The sequence below is a fragment of the Heterocephalus glaber genome, unplaced genomic scaffold, assembly GCF_053883595.1.
Source record: "Heterocephalus glaber isolate CG9 unplaced genomic scaffold, H.glaber_assembly_v1.0 deba00001724, whole genome shotgun sequence".
NCBI classification, from domain to species: Eukaryota; Metazoa; Chordata; class Mammalia; order Rodentia; family Bathyergidae; genus Heterocephalus; species Heterocephalus glaber.
Genome location: NW_028258435.1, coordinates 5,780,219 through 5,801,864, shown reverse-complemented (window position 1 = coordinate 5,801,864; position 21,646 = coordinate 5,780,219). Strand labels below are relative to the sequence as shown.

The 21,646-nt window shown below is 44.2% G+C and overlaps 1 protein-coding gene across 18 annotated transcripts in view; it reads left to right on the top strand.

Annotated features, from left to right (window-relative positions):
- The window catches only part of Myt1l (myelin transcription factor 1 like), a 385,446-nt gene that overhangs the window by 200,417 nt on the left and 163,383 nt on the right, over nt 1-21,646 (top strand). For all 18 annotated transcript variants that reach the window (XR_015446741.1, XM_021247219.2, XM_021247217.2 and 15 more), the window contains one exon: nt 7,616-7,760. The gene's annotated coding sequence lies outside the window, so the exon portion shown is untranslated. The remainder of the gene's footprint in view (nt 1-7,615; nt 7,761-21,646) is intronic.

The window sequence follows — 21,646 nt, the reverse complement described above, 5'->3', positions numbered from 1 at the left end:
TTTTTGATGTTCAGCAGATATTCATTGTGCATTGCCTGTGTTTTGCTAATCTATTTTTTGTACTATAATCTAAAGATACAAATATAAGCAAGCCACGGTGCCTGTCCTTGAGGAAGCCTAATGTTTAATCATTAAAAAATTATATCCAAGGACAAGACCACAGGAGAGAAAGAAGAGGATCCGAAAGCAGACAGGCAGGACGTTGTTTAGAAAATTTAGGAACATTGGAACTGAAAGATGTGGGAAGAGAACGTTGGAGAAAAGAAAGATAGAATTGCAAAAAGTTGTTATATAGTGGAAAACAAAGAAAAAGCTAAGGTGGAAAGTAATGAGGAATAATTATCCAGGACAGAGACACTGAGATAAACAGGAGGAAGTTCATTTTATTAATTGGTTTCAGGCATAACTGTTAGACTGTGATATGCAAATCTTATTTAGAGTCAAGTGAAAATAAAGATCAGGTCTTACATGGCTCTGATTTTTAGAAGGAAAAAGTTTCAAAAAATCTGATCTCTCTCGCCCTCTTGGAGTGTAGTCTTGTGTAAAAGAGAGTAATAGATGTTAAGTCTTTGGTGTTCAGTTAAAGACAGCAGAATGAAAAGCAGGAGGCTCTGATCTGTCCTGAAATTCCACTAGAACTGCAGAGAAGTGATGCTTCCCACAGCACTTTTTTTTTCTTGTGGCTCCGGACATTGAACCCAGGGCCTTCACACTGAGGTACCTCCCCCATTTTAAAATTTTGAACCAAGGCCTTGCTAAGTTGCCCAGGCTGGTCTCCAACTTGTGATCCTCCTGCCTCAGCCTCCCAGAGTGCTAGGGTTACAAGCGTGTACCACAATGACAGCAGAGTTTTGAGAGCAGGAAACAGATGCAAAGATGACCAACTGAGAGACCCCAGAGGTAGACACTGAACTGCACTGTGGGGAAGCCAAGGGGCCCCTGCCACAACTCAGAACCTAGAAGTCTCCATACTTTGCAGAAACAGCACCTGGGAGGGCATGAAGTGGGACTGAGCTGGAGGGTGGGAGGGAAGGCTGAAGTGGATGGACATCAGCTGCCCTCCTTCTCAGCAGGATATTCAGGGATTACCCTTTAGGGGACAAAGCAGAGGATGCTCCTTCAGCTATGAGACCTTAATATTTCTCCCTATCTGTCCCCCACATGGCTTACCCTGAAGCTACAGGCAAAACAATCTTCTTTTCAGTAATTATGTATCAAATGATTCATTCTAAAGATACTTCTGTACCAAAGATATGATGCTTTTATGATTTTTTAAATTATCGTAAAGTCCTCAGTGCCTATCAGTTTACCAAGCAGGATCTGGTACAGAGAAAGACTCAGGAACATGCCAAGGACAGGTAGGCAACACAGGGGAGAGTTATTGTCCAAATGCAAGTCCTGCTCCAGAGCCCGGCTCTCAACTGGGCACTCCACTGAATCTGGCTCTCACAAGGACCCAGAAGGCACCCACAAGGCCACCTAGGGTGACAAGCCATACCAGGCATAGCCTCCTGGGAGCTTCCTGACATTGCCCCTTTAAACAGGAACTCTGAGTGTTACAGCAAATGCTGTAACATGGAGGAGACCAAACAGGGAGGGTCAGGAGAGGAAATGGGAATAAGTAGACACACACAGGAAGGACAAAGAAACCAACATTAATCTCCTCAGAGTCACAGGAGATGAACTACTGAGTTTGTTTAAAAAAAAAAAAAAGCAGATTTTAAAAAAAAAAACATGTTTCAAATAACAAGAGATTATCTGGAAATTGAATATTTGTTAAAATTTAAATTCTAAAAACTCACTTGAAGGATGAGAAGGCAAAATAGAAAAAGGTGAAGTAAATTAAAGAGCAGAATGAAAGATAGATAATAGGAAAGGAAGACAGATCTTTTCCAAAAGGGAAATGACCAAGAGATAGAGGGAGGGGAGAGAATGGGGGGGTAAAAAGAATTGAAATGTGTGATGTGCATGCACCACCTCCCCACAATGAATATGATCATTGAGCACTGCATCCTGGACTAATAAAAAAAGGAGCAAAGGTAAAATAAATTTTGATTAGAAAACAGAATGTAAAATAATGAGAAACAAGAAAAGTTAGAGGATTTTTTTGGTAGAGCCACAGTCTGAATGATACAAGCTCCAAAGAGCACACAGAAGATGGGAAAGGAAGGGAAGGGAAGGGAAGGGAAAGGAAGGGAAGGGAAGGGAAGCAATGAGAAATGAAAAGAAAACAAAAGAAAGCAAAGAAGAAAATGCCCAAGAGGTCCCAGAGCACCCACCTGGGGATGAAGACAGATCCGCACCCCTTCCCATCCTGAAGGGATTTCAAAACATGAGAAGCAAAGAGAAAATCCTAATAACTCTGAACATGAGGTCCAGGGAAAGGGATTCCCAAATTGAACATTCTTAAAAGATAGAAGAGAAGGGAGTGATATACCTTCAAACATCTGAGGGAGAGTTATCTCCAGTTTAGATTTCTTTACTCAAATATTCATCAAGTGTCAAGGTAAAATCAGATGTTTTAACATTTGGAAAATATTAAAAATCATACTCACCCAAGATCGTTTCCTTAGGAAGCTGTAGGTCGATGTCTTCCACCAAAAAGAGGAAGCAAACCAGAGGAAGGCAAGGATGAGGGGTGGGACCCTGGTGATGGCCAAGGGAAACCCCGTCCTGGCCTCAGGAACCCCCCGTGTATCCCTGGGCCAGTGTCCCCTTGAAGTGAGAAGGGATGGCTTCATGGGAGAGGGGTTGAGGAGGAATCATAATAAGGATGTAGTGAAGTGTTGCCCACATGCACTGCCAGACGTATGTGGGTCAGACATATGGTGTAACCTATGGTCCCCCTTTGGTCCCTGTCCTTGATCACCTGACCATGGGATCCCTGTGAATGAGGAAACCTGAACTTCCAGCCTGGTATGATGCACTCTGGGACCAAACCAAGAGGAAAATCCCAGCCCAACATGTCATGCAGCCCTCAAGCTTCCCAGAAAATTATTTCCAGAACATTCTCCATGTTTTCAGTCAGAAATGATAGCTTTTAAGTATTCACCTACAGAACAATGTGTTTTGACATTTTTTAGTCTTTTTAGTCACAACAGTAGAGCATTTCTAGAGCCCATAGTGATGTCTGCTAGACCTGTGCTGGGCAGGCCTATGGTGCGCAGGGTGTGAGCATGTGCCAGTGTGGACATCTAGCATGCAGCTAGATGTTGCCACATGGACACCACAAGGCAGAAAACCCTGGTAACTGAGGTGTGCTGGTGCCCACTGTGTCACCTTCCAGGAGGAGATCCATAACCCAGGGGCTCTGCAGATGCTGCAAGGCATGGCTGTTTCATTTTTCTGTTAACAATGGTGCTAAAAATCACTGCTTCAGTTTCCATGTTTTAAATGGGTGACATAAATATTTTTCATTATAAACAGGCTCCAACTGGGACTCTAGTTTCTGGTGTCCTGGTAGCCTGCACATCAAGCTGAGATATAGCAGCCCCTCAGCCATCCCTCCTTCAGCAACTGCAGCCCCATGATCCATCTGCAGGGTTGGTGTTTATTATGGCAAAGCTTTGTGCTGCTTAATACATAAATTCCTATCCAACCAAGAAGCATAAGGAACACTGATAATGGAACGCAAACTAGCTAGGAGCAAATTTGGCCCCACATTTTCTGTACCGGCTCTCCAAGGTCAGTCACATGATCAAAATTCTTGACTTGCCGATTACCAATTCTCTGATACTTTTAAATGTTAAAAGGAAAAATAATACAAAGTTAAAAATATGTACAAAGGAGCTTTTTTCATATACTGATAATAAAAATGACCTCAGTTGTATTATACTGCATATGGAGATGTATTGTATTTACAAATATCTGCCTGGAGTATTCTTTTCTACCTTATCATTTGGAAATAAAGTTTAAAAGGTACACAAGAAAGGAAGGAGAGAAGAAAAGAGGAAGGAAAAAGGAGGGAAGGAAGGAAGGGAGAAAGAAGAAAAGGGAAAGAAAGGAGGAAGAAAAGAAGAAAGAAAATATATCTGGCTTTCTTTAGCTCCAAATGCAAAAATCTCAAACAGAAGGTCACTTTACATCTATTTGTATTACAACATACATTATTAAATTTTAAACTATCTCATAATATACATGAGTCTAAAGAACCAAACACGCAGTAATTGATCATTCTTGAATTTGGAGACAAATAATGTTGTTTATTGATTGCATAACTAATTTAAAGTAAACTGAACACACATCCGTATTACAGGGGAAAGAAAACTTTTTCATTCATCATGAATATTAATAAGGTTAAAATTAATCTTATAATACTACCATTAATAATTCAGAGATCTAAAACTAGGGTTTACTTGAAATCACTTCTTACCATATCCTGGGTTAAAATGAATAAATAGATAAGAGGTTCACAAGACTTTGGTCCCTGCCCTTGATCACCTGACAGTGAGGTCCCTGTGAATGAGGAAACCTGCACTTCCAGCCTGGTAGGATGTGCTCTGGGACCAAACCAAGAGGAAAATCCCAACCCAACATGTCATGCAGCCCTCCAACTTCCCAGAAAACTCTTTCCAGAACATTCTCTGATTCTCTCCTGAACAGTCTCCATGTTTTCAGTCAGAAATTATAGCTTTTAAGTATTCACCTACAGAACAATGTGCTTTGAATTTTAGCATATATATATATATATATGTATATATATATATTTTTTTTTTACTGCAATAATTCTGGAAGGTAAAGAGCCTAAGAGGAAATGACATTATCCAGACTTTGAAGAAGAAATTTCAGTAGAGAGCCATCCACCCTCCAAGTGCCCCTGCTGAGCCGCAGCCCTGGAGTGCTTGGTCTTGGGTGTGAGACACCTGGGGCCTAGTGTGTGAACCCAGTTGCACTCTCCTACCTGGAAAGGAAGGAGCCCCAGCTTGGGGAGACTGTGTATGTGGACAGGGAGGGCAGCCATGTGCAGCCCACTCCTGCGGGTGCAGGATGAGATGTGGTGTCTTATACAAAGGCCCCTTGGGTGAGAAAGCAGCTGTCTACAGGCTGCACGGTCCCTTCTGGACAGCCCCACTTGGGTGAGAAGCAGGGACTCTGTGGAGGTTGCAGGACCTGTCTTCCAGGCCAGAGCTTTTGTTCAGGGTTATTGACTCCCGTGACTATACTGACAAATCACCAGACAATGATGCTGAACAAGAAAAGCCAACTCCTAGAGCTTGCATGATCTCTAATTCTACTGAAAGAGCATTCTTTAAATGTCAAAAAGAACATAAAATATCCAAGGTCATGCCCCGGGATGGAAGGATCTCCCACATGTCCCAGTGCCCAGTGATCCCCAGCACCTCCCAGCAGCACCGCCGGGACCTTGAAGGACATTCGCCACCCACACTATAGTGCATGTGCACTGAACAGTCCACACCAGACTGGACCATTGTCATTCTGGGTGTTGTCATGTGTGACCGTTTTGCAAAATGACAACACTGAGGGCCACCGAGGGCCACAAGGAGGTCTGTATCTTTTTTCCCCAACTGCACATAGATCTACAGTGATCTCAAAACAAACATTGTAAGGGCCAGGGACTTAGCTCAGTGGTTCCATTGCCTGCCTCACAAGCGCAAGGTCCCGAGTTTGATCCCTGGTACCAAAAAAAAACCATTGCAAAACAAAAAGCTCTGCAATCTAATTTCAGAGAATGCCAGCGGCCTTGGCAAAGCCCCGACTCTGCCTAGGAGGCTGAGGAAGGGGAGAGGACATCCAGGGAAGGTTTAGCCTGCAGGAGAGAGGCTGAGCTGAGAGCAAGCTCCTGCCTGCCCGGCTGGTGTCGTGTGTCTCACAGCCCTGCAGCCTGCCGAACAATTCTCTCAGAGCCCATCCTGCAGGCCTGTTATGAACAATCTCACACAGCTTCTGTGCCAGCAAGCTGGAAGCTTCACATTCCCCACCGGGCTGGAGTAGCTGGGAGAAGGTGCCACCTTGAGCAATTCCGTCATCGACAGGCACACTGGGTCCATGGTTCTGTGACTCTCTACCCAGTGAAAGCAACATATATGTGTCTCTGTCTATGACACATACTTGGTAAGGAGCAGCTAGGACTCTTGAAGGGTGTTAAGTCCACAAGCCACCACTCAGGGCTTCTCGGTCCACCTCTCATAAATGATTCCCGTGCCAGGGCAGCTCAGGGCAGGGGTAGCATCAGCCATGGCGGCTGCTCACACTGCCACACTCCAAGGGGGGTGAGGGGGCTTCATGGCTGTGCGGTGGCCTTGGCCTAATGGGACCCACCCAGGAACCAAGGCACAATGGCCTGAGGGTGACAGAACACACACTGTGCCCCACAGCCCCCATGAGGAGCCTCACATGGGAAATGAAAGGGCACTTGTGGACTCTCTGCTCTGTGACCATGTGCGTGAAGGAAGCCCGCTCCAAATAAACCTGTCATTTCACCCACAAAGTTCTGTCTGGTAGATGCTACCGCTTTAGTGAAAATCATGTCTTTCTCCAGACAATTCTCATAGAATTAGTGTAGCTGCCCCACTCCTGGGGTGGGTCTGGAACCCAAGGTCTCCTCCCCACATTCCACAGCGAAGAGTAGGAAGTAGACTTTTCCCAAATGATGCCAGGCCATGGGATGGATTTGTGGAACCTTATAAGAACCTTACAGGATTACCAGAAGTGTGAGACATTGCATAAATCAAATTAATACTTTATGACAGCAAAATATTATGATATTTTAACACCATGTTGGTGATATGGCAGATAGAGCAGCTTTGATCATTAGCATCCAATCTGACTAATACATTCTCAATCATCTGTTTTGCTCTATGTTGTTTCATTTATAAAATTTATTTAAATCTATATATTTAGTGCTACTCGTATGACAAGAATCAACATGTGTTTTCATAAAAATACCACACTGAACACCATCCAAACTGTTCTCTGTCAAGTTAGTAAGTAGTATCACAGAGTATATTCAAAGTAACTGTGCCTGTCCTATAAGTTTTAACCATAGAAATTTATACATAAACCCATTTCAAACACTATATTTGGTAGCAGCCTTATACCTGTAACAAATGAAAGTTTAATTTATTACTTAAAATGTTGTCTTTTCTCCTCCTTTTAAATTGGGAAATAATGTGCTCTTATACAATCTCATAGGTGGAAATGACCAAAGCTTATTTGCTGTCTTTTGAACTGAGAAGGACAAAAATAAAACGCATACGACACCTCCTGATGATATTAGCTATGATATTAGCTTGAACAGATGCCTTTCTTCTGTCTCTCCCATCAGCCTATTTCACACTCTTGATGCTTTTTATTTAGAGTCAATCACAAAAATAACTCACCACGTTCCATAGGAATATGCGTACAGTTTTGTGTAACTTTCACATGACAACAGTAATGGAAGTAGTTTTCACTCCCAGGGTGAAGTAGTTGTCACTTCCAGGGTCCCTCGCCCTGCTGGTCTCCCTGCTGTCCCGTCACTCAGGCCAGGTGATTTCCCTGCCACTCCAAGTGCATTAGAAATCAGGTCTCTTTCCGATGACCACATCCCTCATGTGAGGGTTTGGATTTATGGTGAATATCAGCCTCATTATTCTGCCATTTTCTTCTTCTCTAGAGTGACCACATCTGGCAGAAGAAGGAAAAAATGTAGTTATTGAATCCAATCCAGTGTTTGTGTCTCTCACATTATCAACAAAAGTGGTCAAGAAAGGTTCCAGTTGGCCCCATGAACACATGGATATAGAAGGAGCCACATGAAGGTAAGGAATCTGTTGTATTTTTCATGCTTTACCTGCAGACAAATGTATATTTACCTAAACCTTTACCTGCTACTTTAAGGAAGCATAAAAATAGGTTTGTGAGTGATGGAGTTCTGATTTGCTAGGAGGTGCCACATCCCCTGATTTTGGAGAATAAACCTAACAGAAGTCAGAATGTGCTATCATTGCTCGATGTGGCCTCCAGGAGCCCCTCTGACCAAGCCCTGACATGAACCACGGTAACTCCATGGCTATATTACCAGGCCTGTCCACCCTTGGCACAAAAGCAAAGAGCTCACAAGAGTCAGGCCTCTGTGTCCACTCTGACTTCTACTCAGGGGCATTTCCTGCTTAAGGGGATTGAGCAGGTCTGTGACAAGGGCCTCCTTCATGGAGCAAGGGTCTCGGGAGCTGCCATCCATCACCTGGACAGACCTTCTCAGGGCCACCATGTGCAGTGACAGCCGTGCTCTCTCCAAAGCTTCAAGTTGTGGCTAAATTTCTTTTATTTAAAAAAAGTTCTTGGGTAAAACACACATAACATAAACTTTACCACTTAACCATGTTTAAGTGCACAGCTGGTGGCCTCAGACATTCTCACATGGTTGTATAATCGTCGCCACCATCTATTTCCAGAAATTCTCTCATCTTCCACAACCTCGCCTCTTACCCATTTCTCAGCAACTCTGTCCCACCCCCATCCAGCCCCTGGCTGCCACCTTCTCCCTTCTGACTGCTGCGGACACCTGGTATGAGTAGAATCAGAGCATGTGTGTTCTTTGGCAACTGGGCTATTTTCCGAGCACAAGCCTTCAATGTTTATCCATGTCATAGCGTGGGCCAGAACTTTGTCCCTGCCTTTAAAGCCCAATGATATTTAGCTGCATATCAAGGGACATGCATGTTGCTTCCACCTTTTAGTTATTGTGAATAGCGCCGCTCTGAACTTGGGTGGAGAAATACAGGTTTAAATCTTTGCTTGTGAGAATTTGCCCTGCTGTTTCACAGTGGCCACAGCATTTTGCATCCTCACCAACAGTGCCCAGTGGTTCTAATTTCCCCTCATCTAGGCCAACACCTGCTGTTTTCTGTGTGTGTGTGAGTGTGTGTGTGTAGCAGGGTACGTGTGTGTGCTTGAACATAGTCAACCTAGTGAGTGTGAAAGGGTTTCCCATTGTGACTTTTATTTGCATTTCTCTAAAGATTAGTGATGCATCTTTATCTTCTTCATAGAAATGTCTATTTAAGTCCTTTGACTTCAACAGATTTTTGTATTGTTGAACTGTAGGAACTCTTTATATATTGTGGCTATGAACCCACTCTCAGATACATGATTTGCAAATATTTTGTCCTATTTCATGGTTGTCTTCTATTCTGTAAATAGTGTCCTTTGATGCACAGCAGTTTTTGTTTTAATCTTTAGGGAGCCCAACTTTTTTTTCTTTTGTTACCTATGTTTTTGGTGCCATGTCTAAGAAATGATTACATACAATGTTGTAAAGATTTTCCTATATCTTTTATTCTGAAAGATTTTGATAGTTTTATCTCTTATGTTCAAGTCCATGGTCCATCAGGAGTTAATTTTAGTATAGATTTAAGATAAAGGTCAAAAATTGACTGTTGTGGTGCAATCCTATAATCCCAGCACTTAGGAGCCTGAGGCAGGAGGGTCACTGTGAGTTTGAGGCCAGTCTGGGCTATATAGTGAGTTCAAAGCTAGCTTGGACTACATAGTGAGGCCATGTCTCAAAAAAACAAACAAAAAGCTCATGGCCACATATGCAAATGTTCGTGTCTATCCAATTCCATTGGTCTGTGCATTTGTCTTTATGCCAATGTCACATTGTGTTGATTAATGTAACTCTGCGGTAAGTTTCAAAATCGGGAAGTATGAGATCACTAACTTTGCTCTTTTGCAACATTGCTTTCAGTTTGGGGAGGTCTCGAGATTCCATATGAATTTTAGGATAGATTTTTTCTATTTCTACAAGAAGATTCCCTTGAAATTTTGATAAGGATTGCACTGGATCTGTAGATCACATAACTAAGTCTCTTACTAGATGGAAATAGAAGTTTTCATTCTTTCTAGTAGTGGATTTCCATGTGTAGTTTGAGTATACACCATGAATGAAGTTAGATACCTCCTTTTGTTCAGTTTGAAAAGAAATTCAGATCTTTATCATCGAATTTTTCTGAGCCTAGTACGGTGAGCAATAAGCAAGACTAAATGTATAAGAATATTCAATAGAAAGTTTTCCAAAATCTGCCCTGAGGATGAAGATGCTGTTTCTATGTGGTTTCTTGAAATTCAGCAGCATCTTGAAGGCTCTTGCACTACGCAGTTGTTCCTTGAGTTGGGAGCCAGTGATGGTGGGAATGTTCTGAATGATCTCTGCCAAAGTGAACCTTTCCTGGCTCCCAGGACAGACCAGAGATGTGGACACATAGGTACTGTGGGGTGTCCTCCAAGGCCATGGTCTGTACCACCCATGTGGAGAGGCTGAGCATGCCTGATCACCCTCATGGGTCAATTTCCATGTAGTCAACGTCACATGTGTACCAGGCCTGTGTTAACTCCGCCAGGGGAGACCCCAGGATCAGAGGTCAGTGTAGGGAAGGCTGAGTGCTGTTTGAGCAAACTTGCATGGTATTATTAGCACATAAACACCAGCACATCCTTCCCCAGCCCTATGTACTGTGGCAAGAGGTCCAGGTAGGGAGGAAGGGAAGATCCCACAGGAAGGCCAGATTCAACACAAATCACTAATTCCAAGTCGCCTTTAAATTTCATCCATGAACCAAGCTTTAGAAACATATGCAAGAGTTGGCCTCAGAAATGACAGGACAGAAAACATCCCAGGTGAGAAAGCTGCTGCTCCCTGTGCTGGCTCCCATCCAGTGCTGTGGGTGGGAGTGTGTTTAGCGCCTTCCTGTCTCCTCATTCTTTCAAGCAGGTTGAACAGATCTTGGTGCCTGGGGCTCTTCTAGTCTCTGCAGATATAAAAATAAACAAGACAGGCCAGGGCCTCAAGGTGCCTGCCAGCTCTGCCACAGGAGGCTTGGAAGACCAGAAGGACCCAGAGGTGGGCACCTTCCTTGGTGCTGCCTGTCCTATCCCACCCTCTATCCGGGGCCAAGCATGCTTGCTGGCTGCGTCAGGAGCTGGGTCACAACTCATTGCATCCGCAGAGGTCTCTGGGGGGCACTGACACAGGGACGTGGTGGTACGTGGTGCTGTCCCACCCCTAAAAGATGTAGCACCGGACAGAGTGTCCCCCTCTACAAGTTTGTGTGCCTTTCTTTTTTGAGGGGAACAGGATCTCGCTATGTAGTTCGGGCTGGCCTTGAACTTACTAAATGACCCCGGTCGGCCTCAAACTCAAGGAGATCCTACTGCTTCAGCCTCCCAGGTGCTAGGATTGCAGATGTGCACCACTGTGCCTTGCTTAGCATCTCCACTTAAGAAGAACTATGAGGTTTGTGGTTATTCAAGAAATGAAAGTGCCATAGAACAAGCTTGAGATAGAGGGCATTTTTCTGTCCTCCTTTGTCCCAATTAGCCACCATGATTGCTGAGCCCCAAACACCTGTGACTCTTCTGCAGCTGGCCCTCTAGGAAATCCAATTTCCCCAAATTGGAGCCCAAAAAGAAAATCACACTGTGCATCCCATTTCCATGCTAAAGACTGCACCAAAAATAAAATCAATATCTGTTTCCCCTAAACCAGCGTGAGTGGCATTCTAAGTGGAGACTATTTTCAAGAAAAGTGGATCAGTGTCCAGAGGGAGAAATCTGCTGAAATAGGGCCGACTCTGTAAATCTGTGTTCTCTGACCCTTTGGAAAAATGCACTTAAAAATAGCTGACCATGTCGTTAGATTCAGCCCTGCAACTGCCCACAACCTTTATCTTTGGGCAAATCCCTTTGAAGTCTTCAGTTTCTTTTTCTATAAAATAGGGATACATGGGCTGTGAAAGGTCAAATGCGATGCAGTCCATGAACCCAGCGTAGACTACAAATGATAAGGAGAGTGGCTAAACACTATTACATGTTCCCTGGGTATCAAGCCTTTCAATTCCAACTTCCTCCATTCCGTCCTCAAAGCCCTATGAAGCTACTACTTTTTCTATTCATGTTTTTACCCATAATTTATAGTAGAGGAAACTAATGGACAGAGAAGTTAAATAATGTGTCTAACATTATACAGTTAGGAAGTTGTTCTGACAGTATCAATTCTGCGCAGACAGTCTAACTTCTGACTAACACTTCTGACCATGTGAGCACCCCTCACCAGCTCCACAAAGCTGTCCACAGGTGCCACACATTATTGTTACTCCTGCCTACTCCTCAATGTGTGTGATTATATTACTTATGTACATGTAAAACCTACTGTGTATATACACACAAAGAATTTACAAAACCACTAGGTTGCGGCTAAATCAAATTATTTCACTTAGCAGAGCAATGCTAGCAATACAGCTCTGAAGTTTGTTGATTTCACGCATCTTTGCCCCAAAAAGAGCCAAGGAATTTCATGTTGGGCTTTCTCAAAATCATCCTTAAGTTGTGCAAGGATGCTTTCCAGTCTTTTCCATACTAATTCACTCGTATTTCTTTAATAATAACTTTTATTATTTCATCAACCTCTATTATCATGTTATTTATTAAATGTAATGTCATAAGATATTGTGGTGGGTTAAAAATAAATACAGCTTCTGCTTCCAAGTTCCCTCCAAATAAATAAATAAATAAATAAATAAAATAAAGCTGAGCTCTGATTTTTCTGGGATTTAGGTTAGGTGACAGAAGAAATTGTATTTCTCATGACTTCCATTATTGAAGTCATGGACCACCACTCTTTGAGGAAGCAGGGTATCAGATTACTGACCCCTGTCCTCCTGCAGGGAGCATGGTGAAAACTGCACATCACGAGCTTTCTTTCCTCCCAGTGGAGGACAATTACCTGCGGCCTGTGGCATGTGGATCAAAGCAGAGCTGGGAAGTAGGCGAGGTTGTTTGAGACCATGGCTCATTGGGCAACTCAGACCTAGGGGCGGTCATATATTGTGGAGGATTTAGATAACACAGGTCCATCTAGGGACTGGAGGCAGAAGACCACAATGGGACTCACTTCTCTGCTAAGGGTGCTGGGGCAATGTGTGGAAGGAAACGTGTGAATCCCTACAGTGTGTAGGCCACAGCTGAGCCCATCTCAGGGGACAGAGTCAGGGACCTTGAGGTGCTACTTCCTCACCTAACCTGGCCTCAAGAAAGCTTCAGGCTCCCACATGCAAACATCAGAGCACAGAGGTCTCTTCTCCACATGCCCTTGGTATAGAGTTAGAGAACCTCTTAAACTCAAAAATGCCGCAAGAAGCCCACATTGTGCTGAAGCCACACATTCAAATTCAGAGAAAGGGCAAGCCACAGTATCTGTTCCTGACTCCTTCAGAATTGTTTCGTAAGTTGGATTCTTAGCGTTCACAGGCAGGCACCAAAGGTGTCCCAAGACAACCAGTGCCTGTTGTTTGGAACATCATACTAGATATCGTACATTTCTCAAAAGAAAAAAAGCCGAAGTGCTCGTTGAGCAGATGGGTGAGTGTGGTCGTTGCCCTGGTGCTGGGCCTCTCCCTTCAGCAGGCCACAGGCTGAGCTCTGTCGCAAGCCACCATGCACTCTGGATGCCCCACATCTTGGAAAATGCCTTGGGAACACATATTTAGGGGAAGTATTTGCTGAGATGTGCATCAGGACATGCAGGCTTTGCTGGGAAACTGTTCCACAGTGGTATAAGCTAAGCATAAACTTAATATTTCCTCCTTAATAATAGTCTGCATCCTTTCCATAGGTCTTAATTTTTGTTTGACAAAACAAGTGTGGACCATCTTACTCATACAGATCTACTGTTATTATTATGTTTGGAGAAGCATTAGCCTACTAAAAAAGCTGGTAACGTCTTTTATTTCAGCTTTTCATAGTTAAACTTCTTTTTCTGCAGATGTCAATAGTTCTCTTTCTGTGAAGTTAGCCAAATTTTTATCAGAAAAAAGATGATGCATTGAACTGTTAAATTCCCCTCCAAAAAATATAAAGTTGTAAGTTGTTTTAATATGGTAGGCCTTGCACAATACTTCTGCCAAAGGTACACGTGTCTTTTGATGTATAACCTTCATTGTCACTCTTAAAGAGAATTTTCATACAGTCACATTCCCTGGAAGGTTCTAGAATGGCCTTTGGAGGTGCATAGTTCAGGAGATTATCCTCAGAGGTCCTCTTTTCATAGCCTTTCAGATGCATCCTAACATGACCAGGATAAAAATCACACTAACCTTATCTATCTCACAGGTGTGAAAACCCATCAGATCTATAGCTGAGAATGAAGTTTGCCAAAGCATAATGAGCAACTATTTAAGTCATGAAAGGGTTGTTAAACGTAGATCCCATGGAAATGGAATGATCAATTCTCCCTGCACACACTGCTTTCAAGATGAAGGGGAAGAAGGTGGTGTTGGCAGTGGCTGGTTCTACACTGCACTTCTGGACCATAAGAGTCGGCCTCATAGGACAGAGCGGAAATGGGTAGCTTTAGTCACTTACTAGAAGTTTAACAAAATTTAACTAAAAAATGGGCAAAGAGCCCCAGGTGCCTCTCTGTCGCTGGTAGCCATCAGCCAGGTGACAGTGGCCATGTGGAGGAGTGACAATCATTGTTAGCAATGTGAGTACAACTTCACAAGGGTATGCCCACTCCAAGTTGTTCCACTTCTAGATGCTGTGGCACACATCCACACACTCAGGAGCAGGGTGCGAGTACCTAGCTCTCCTGAGGCTGCATCGGGTGCCACTGCCCAGCAGGACCTCGGGAAACACCTGGCATCTGTGATCTTATGCCAGCCGCTTAGTCTCCAGGCGCCTTGGTTTCCTCTTCTGTATGTCATGGATAATCTTGCATTTATATAGCCAAGAAGGTTGCACTTAGAATCGAATATACTTAAATGGCATCTGTCACATAGTAAGCCTTACAGCAGTGTGGCTATTCTTATAACGTTTGTTATCATCTTATTTGTAAGAGCAGGATATTGTAAGCAACGTATCGGTCTCCAAGTGGTTAGTTAAATAAATGATGCTGTATTCAAGTCCTGGCACATTATAATTCCTTTTGGAGGTGGTTATATGAATCTAACCTATGCTTAGATACATTTCAGGGTGCAAGGCTCTGTGTGTAGGGTTATCAGTGTGCATTTTAAGGTGTGTGCTCTTATTCCTGGATCAAGCTGCAAGGGAAGGAGGTGGGAGAGGCTGACTCCCAAGGAGAAGGAGTTTCTTTTCACCATCTGCCTTTCTTTGCTTTCCTAACACTGTGTCTGTTACATGTGCCCATTCCACTTACAGGTAAAGTTTATGTGCATATCCACCAGATACTCATGGAGAGACCATGTGCAAGCCACAGTGCTGAATCCACAAAGGTCCAAAGGCACAGTCTGGCATAGCTGTCAGGAAGATAAGGGTCCCAGGCAGGTTCAGGCGCATTCCCTAGGCTCATTGTCTGAGATAGGCCAGCAGCAGAGGCATGAAGAAGGATGGGTAGGGTGCTGTCATCAATGGCAGACCCTGGGAAAGGAGGAAGCTACCCACACACCTCAAATGCACTTGTGAGGGCATGGAGAGGGAATCTTTCACCAGCTTGAGCAAAGGCCCTGAGGCAGAAGGGCATAGTCCCCATCTGAGACAATGACAATCTAATTTCTGAGACACCATTCTCTGAGCAGGGGACAAGATGATTGCAACCGTTACTAGAAACTTGTTTAAAATGTTCTGCTTGCCCTCTTAGGAAAAATAAAAATAAAATTATGAGCACAGGCAGCGTGATCTCTACCCACAGGATAGAGAGGTATGCATTTCATTTCTCTGATGTTTCATGACCAGGTGGGTGGTTTTGATGGTGATCTGCAATTACTCAAACCCTTGTCCCCCCGCGTGTCCCGTGCACAGCTCTGCAAGGGCACCTTCCCAGGAACTCTCCCACAGGCCTCTGCCCCAGGCCCCGCTGCTTCCCAGCCCTGGGGTTTGGGAGGAGCAGCTCCGTGCAGCACAGCAGCGCCTGCCTGCTGGAAGCCTGCCCCGGAAACCACACCATCCACATGGTGACGGATGTGCTCATCTCCCACCGTTCCATGGGAGATTTACATGCATAACTCTCATTAGTGCTAATGGGAGTTTCTTGCATAAATCTTACATGTAGGAAGGTAAGCAGAGAAACCGATTTTCTTTATTCTTCCTAAGCCTTCCTGCTCAAGCTTCGTCCCTACAGTCTGGAGGCTGGCCCCGGTGTGTCATTGGGCACCTTGCTATCAAACTTGTCTCTCTCTCTCTCTCTCTCTCTCTCTCTCTTCATTTACATGGAAATGGACCCTAAACAGGGCTCTGAACTCACATGTTCAAACATCTCCTACTTGGGCCATCAGCCTTGCAAGCACAGATATCCAATTAGTGCAACTGATCCAACAAATTTCCCAGTGTCAGTTGTACCTGCTGCTAATGTCATTCTGTTCGGTGATAATAGGACTTGCATCCCAAAATAGAGATGGGGGAGAGGGATAGGAACACAGAGTCCTTGTTGTGAGCTGAATTATTTTTACAATACAGATACCAGGTCCTTTTGAAACTGAGAGGCCAGAGATGAAACCAGGATTGGATTTAGGAGCAGGAAGGCTGGATATGTCTCCTGCCACCCCTTCCCCAGCCTATGGAGTATGTGATTTATAATTTATAATTTAATGCACATTTATAATTCCAGTGCCAGTGTTCAGGAGACGGGTGGTTCTGCAGCAGATACTGAGATGCTAAATAGAAGAAATGTTTCCATAGGTCTAAGACGGACTGTAGCATATTTAAAGCCTATTGAACATGTTCGTGTTATTTCGTATGCGTGTCGCCTCCCCATTATTCATATCACAATCAGAGCTTTTGACCATCTGTGCTTGCAAGTGGAGAGGGGTTGATGAGGAATTTGACTGTATTTGCACTGGCAACAACGTGTCTGTGTAGCTGCTGATAAACTGTACCTTGACCTTGGGTACATGGTGACTTCCATTCAGATTGGGAGTAAAGAGTGTGGCATACAGGACCTTAATGTAAACTGTGTGACAACAGATAGGTGGATATTAACACCGGATGCTGCCCTGTGGTTGTATTATGCAGGTGGATATGGTTACTATGGTAACAAATCAGAACTCACTTGAGTGTGTACTGGTCAGCTTTGACAAACGTCTGACAAGTAAAGGAGTAGAGGTTTGTCTTGGCCCATGGTTTCAGAAGCTCCAGTCTTTGGTCAGCTGGCTGCACTGCTTGTTGGCCTGTCGCCAGGCAGAAGCATCATGGTAGAAGATAGTAGTGGAAGAAAGAGTGACCCCATGGTGTGCATTAAAATGATACAATCATTTCCCAATAAACCCATCAACTGGCAGCCTAGCCTGTACCACATGGGTTTTGGGGACATTTCAAATGCAAACCACAATAGAGTCAAACAAGACAGGGCATTAAAAAATGCATGTATATTAAGGGAACAAAAAAGACTACAGAACAACCACATTAAGAATGTCATCTAGAAAATCAGTACTTCAATGAGTTAAATTAAAAATGGAAGAAAGGCATCTTTCTGAGCTTTGGTTCTTATTAATCCTTTTCCTAAAATATTAGCATCGACCTGTGCACACTAAAATGGTAAAAAAAAGAAAAAATGTGTCTTTCTCTTTAATCAGTCATTCTTCTTTGGTCAAAATTTGGCCTGCTTTCTACCAGAGATGAATTGCAAATCAGCATTCACTTTGTCACCAATGGGCAGTTTGATCAGCTGTGCGCACCCACATGCAGGCACCGTCCCTTCTTCCAGCTAGCATCCCCGGCTCCTGCTGGGTGCAGGTCCTGCTCCAGGTGCTGTTGACAGGCAGAGAGCACAGAACAGGTGTCCCCTCCCCAGCCTCCCAGCAGAGAATGTGGGGAGGCAAGGGCAGACACAGATGGAGGGCACCAGGTAGGGACAAGGTCAGGGGATACTGAGCCCACAGCTCTGCAACCAGCAGGAGAGAAAGCAACAGGAGTGGGACGGTCAGGAGAGTCACCCTGTGTCTATGAATGTGGAACAGATACCTTGTCACATTTAATCCTCACCTCAAGCATGTACAAATGGTGACAGCTACTCTTCCCACTTCAAACATGGGAACTGTGGAGTGAAGAGACCAGACGTCCTTCCCAAGGACAGCCTTCAGACTGTCACTGCTGTCCTGTGTGGCTCTGTAGAATGACCCAGGAGTGGAGGGACAGAGAAGGATAGAGAATGGTGAGGGGAAGTGGCAGGAGAAGGCCCCAAGCAGGGAAGGAAGCTGTGCTCCGCATAGAGAAGGGGCTGCCCATGCACAGGATCAGGGGCACTTGAGGTGGTGACAAACAGGAGGGAATGTCACTTGGGAAGTTCTCTTCTAATCTGTTCCCTTCCCTGATGACATAGCAAGTTCACTATGGCAGAAGGGATGGGAAAGGGGACAGGCAGGAGAACAGGGATGTGTCAGGTCCCAGCAGGCACCATGGCACACTGGAGGCCAGCTTCCTGCTGTGAGGTCACACAGCCAGCTACAGGCACAGGACGGAGCTGACTAGGGTTCTGACACTTCCATGGGGAGCAGCTCAACATGAGAGAGCCTGGGATAACCAAGGGGTGGTGTGATCCTGACCCTAGAAAGGTCATGACCAAGGAAGGAAGTGAGGGCCTAAAGATGGTAAGGGTCAGCAAGGGGATGGCAGGGTCCTTAAGCGACATGCTGGCCCTGAAGTGGTTGCTTGAAGGATTGCTGGAGTCAGGGACTGGGAGAATGCTGGCAGACAGGAGTCAGGACACAGTGAGATATTTAAGTCTCCAGGGATGAGAGAGTGGTTGTTGTATGGCCAGGGTCTCAGCTTGACTAGGACAAGCAACAAATAAGCAGTTGAGGATCAAGGGTCCATGGTTTGGGAAGGGCAGTTAACATGAGTGTAGAAATCATCAGGAGCAGTTTTGGGGGTTGTGAATTGTGAACTGGGAGCTGAAATCAAGGAGAGTAGGTAGGTACCTGAATTTGGGTCACCTCAGGGGTGCCTGGGAGTCTTGGAGGAGCTGAGGTTCAAAGCTGGAGAGTTTTAGAGAAACACAGGGAGCATGGCCTGGAGCAAGGTGCCAGAGTGGCCCTTCCAGCTCAGGGCTACAGAGACAGAGTCAGAATGGACCCACTAGCAAGGAGGTCAGGAAGGCCAGGCCCGAGGACAGCAGCTGGGACAGCAACAGCTGCCGGTTCCAGCGGTGCTACATAATGGTTTCAGCAAAGAGGAGCAAGAGGGGGTGAGAGTCAGGCTAGAGGCACAGAGGCTCCCAGGGCACTGACCTGACGACCCAGGCTGGGAAGGGTGAAGGTCAGGTGCAGGCTGCTGGCCTCCAGGTGAGTGACAGAGTGGGACCCGCACTGGGCAGGACTAGCCTTCCCCATCATTTCTCAGCCTTTTTAAATGTCTGCCAATGGTGATAATCGATAAGAAAATAACAAGCAATGTCACAGGATTTCTGTTGTAATTTAGCACTAATTAAAGGCCATATATTAGAACAAGGCTCCTGGAAAATAAATGGAATTAGTGTGACTAAATTTAATATTTGCAGCACTGGGACTCTGAGTACAGAAATAATACCCAGAATGTAATCTGTATCACTCAAGTTGTGTTTACACAGTCTGCCATCTTCACCATGCTGCAGAGGTGGGTGCAGGGACTAGGCACTGCCATTGTCTTGAAAACAAAACTCTACCAACACACTGACTTGGGCAAGAGTCATTTGAGAAGACAGCTAGAGGTGGAGAGAAGCCCCGCAAAACCATTTCCTTGTGAGGGTTTAATACATTCATGACACAAGCAGGCTAGAAGGGAGAACAGTTTGACAGCTAGAGAATTTTTGTGCTCAAAGGTCCCGTATGGGATGGTTAAAGTAGGAGGATCTGGGCACGATGCACCTGCAGATGTCTAACTGCACACCATCTGCTATGCTGCTTGACAGAGGTACCAGGAGCCCTTCTCTTCTCCCCAGAAAATCTGCCAGGAAGCCAGTAACATGTGCCTGGGGAGTGAGCAGAGGTGAGGGAGGGAGACTCACAAATACTCTCTGCCCCAAGAGCGGGGGGTGTGGGGTTGGATAGCAGGGATTGCTCTGATGTTTAGGCATTTGATGAAAGACAAAATTAGCTTGGTAAGATGACAAGTAGTGATAGCACAATTCAGTTCACAGTCAAATGACTTCCAAAGCCTGGAGCAGTTCTCCAGGAGGCTATGCAGCTGGGGTCCCACAGCAGAGTCGCCCCTCCTTAAGGCTTGAATTCCAAGAGTGACCAGGCAGGGAAGAGCAGTCTTCCTGCTTCAAAGAAGGAGATCTGAGCTGGATTTTCAGGTGACCTTTGCAAACCCCAAAGGTGGCGATTCATAGTCTTCATCAACTTCCCCTAACAGTAAATCGATGCCGCACAATCCAATTCTCACCTTTCTTTAAAGCTTCCATTTAGTTCAAAATATCAAGTTGCCAGAAACAAAATTATTAATGCACCATTAATATAGTATATCTCTACATTCACCCAGTATGTGAAACTTTTGTAGGATAAAACTTCAGATAGTTCACAAACTTACATAAATATTTTATAAGCAAACAGTTTTCCAGAAAAGGCAGTATGATAAAAACCTATGTTATTCTTCACCATGACTTTTCGCCTTACTTGACTGTTTCTATTTTTCCTCCTTCTAAGCATATTGGTTGCTATGGAGATGGTGTCAGCATTGGTAATCTCACAAATGCAATAGAAATAAGTTCATCACTGATAGGTTTTTGACCTGAAATTAATATAAGGATAAGTAAAACAAAGGAAGATAGCAATTCCCTAAGAGGAAATACTTTTTCAATAATTTCCCCCTAAATAACCAGCCTGAAACAATGATTTATTCTTCAGGAACTGTCAGAAAATAAGATACGAGTATTTATTCCAAAATATCACATTTCTAATTTTCCCTGAAAAGAGGCCAAGTGATTCTTTATTTATAAAATCATATTAATTCTCATACAGAAAATGTGGATTTAAAAATTCATTTGTCTGTTTAGGGCTTTTGTATTCTCTTGATTCAATTTTCATAGGTCACAAGTAGCTAGAAATTTATTCTGGATTTTTTAATTTACTGGAATATAGGTTTTTCCTTAATGATTCTCTGGATTTCAGTTGTATCTGTAGTCATAAAAAATTTCGTTCTTTAATCTCTAATTTTATTGATTTGCCTCTTCTATTTCTTTATAGCATTAATTTCAGCTTACATCTCTATTATTTCCTTCCTTCCACTGCATTTGAGTTTGGTTTGCTCTTGTTTGGCTACTACTTTAAGATGTATCATTGGATTATTTATTTGAGATCATTCTGATGTGGGTACTCATAGCTATAAACCTCCCTCTTATGTTAGTTGCTTTTTGCTCATTGCTGAGACAAAACACCCAACACCCAAAGTTAAAGGGGGAAAGGTTTGTTTGGCTTACAGTTCATAGAAGTATCAGTCCATAATTGGCTGGCTCCAAGGCAGGGGGGCTGAGGAACCACAGATCATGGCGGTGGAAAACAGCAAAAGCAACAAGAGAGTTTAACAGTGTCTTTCTGTCCCTTTTATCTTATTCAGACTAACAGGATCAGAGCGAAGCCAAACCAATCACTCACATGTAGTGGCTTAGTAATCACATGCCCTTAATTCTAGCATCATACACTCTAGATTCAACCACCTCCAAAATAGCCCCACGTTATTCACATGAGGCTTTGAGGGGATATCTAAGCACAAGGCATAA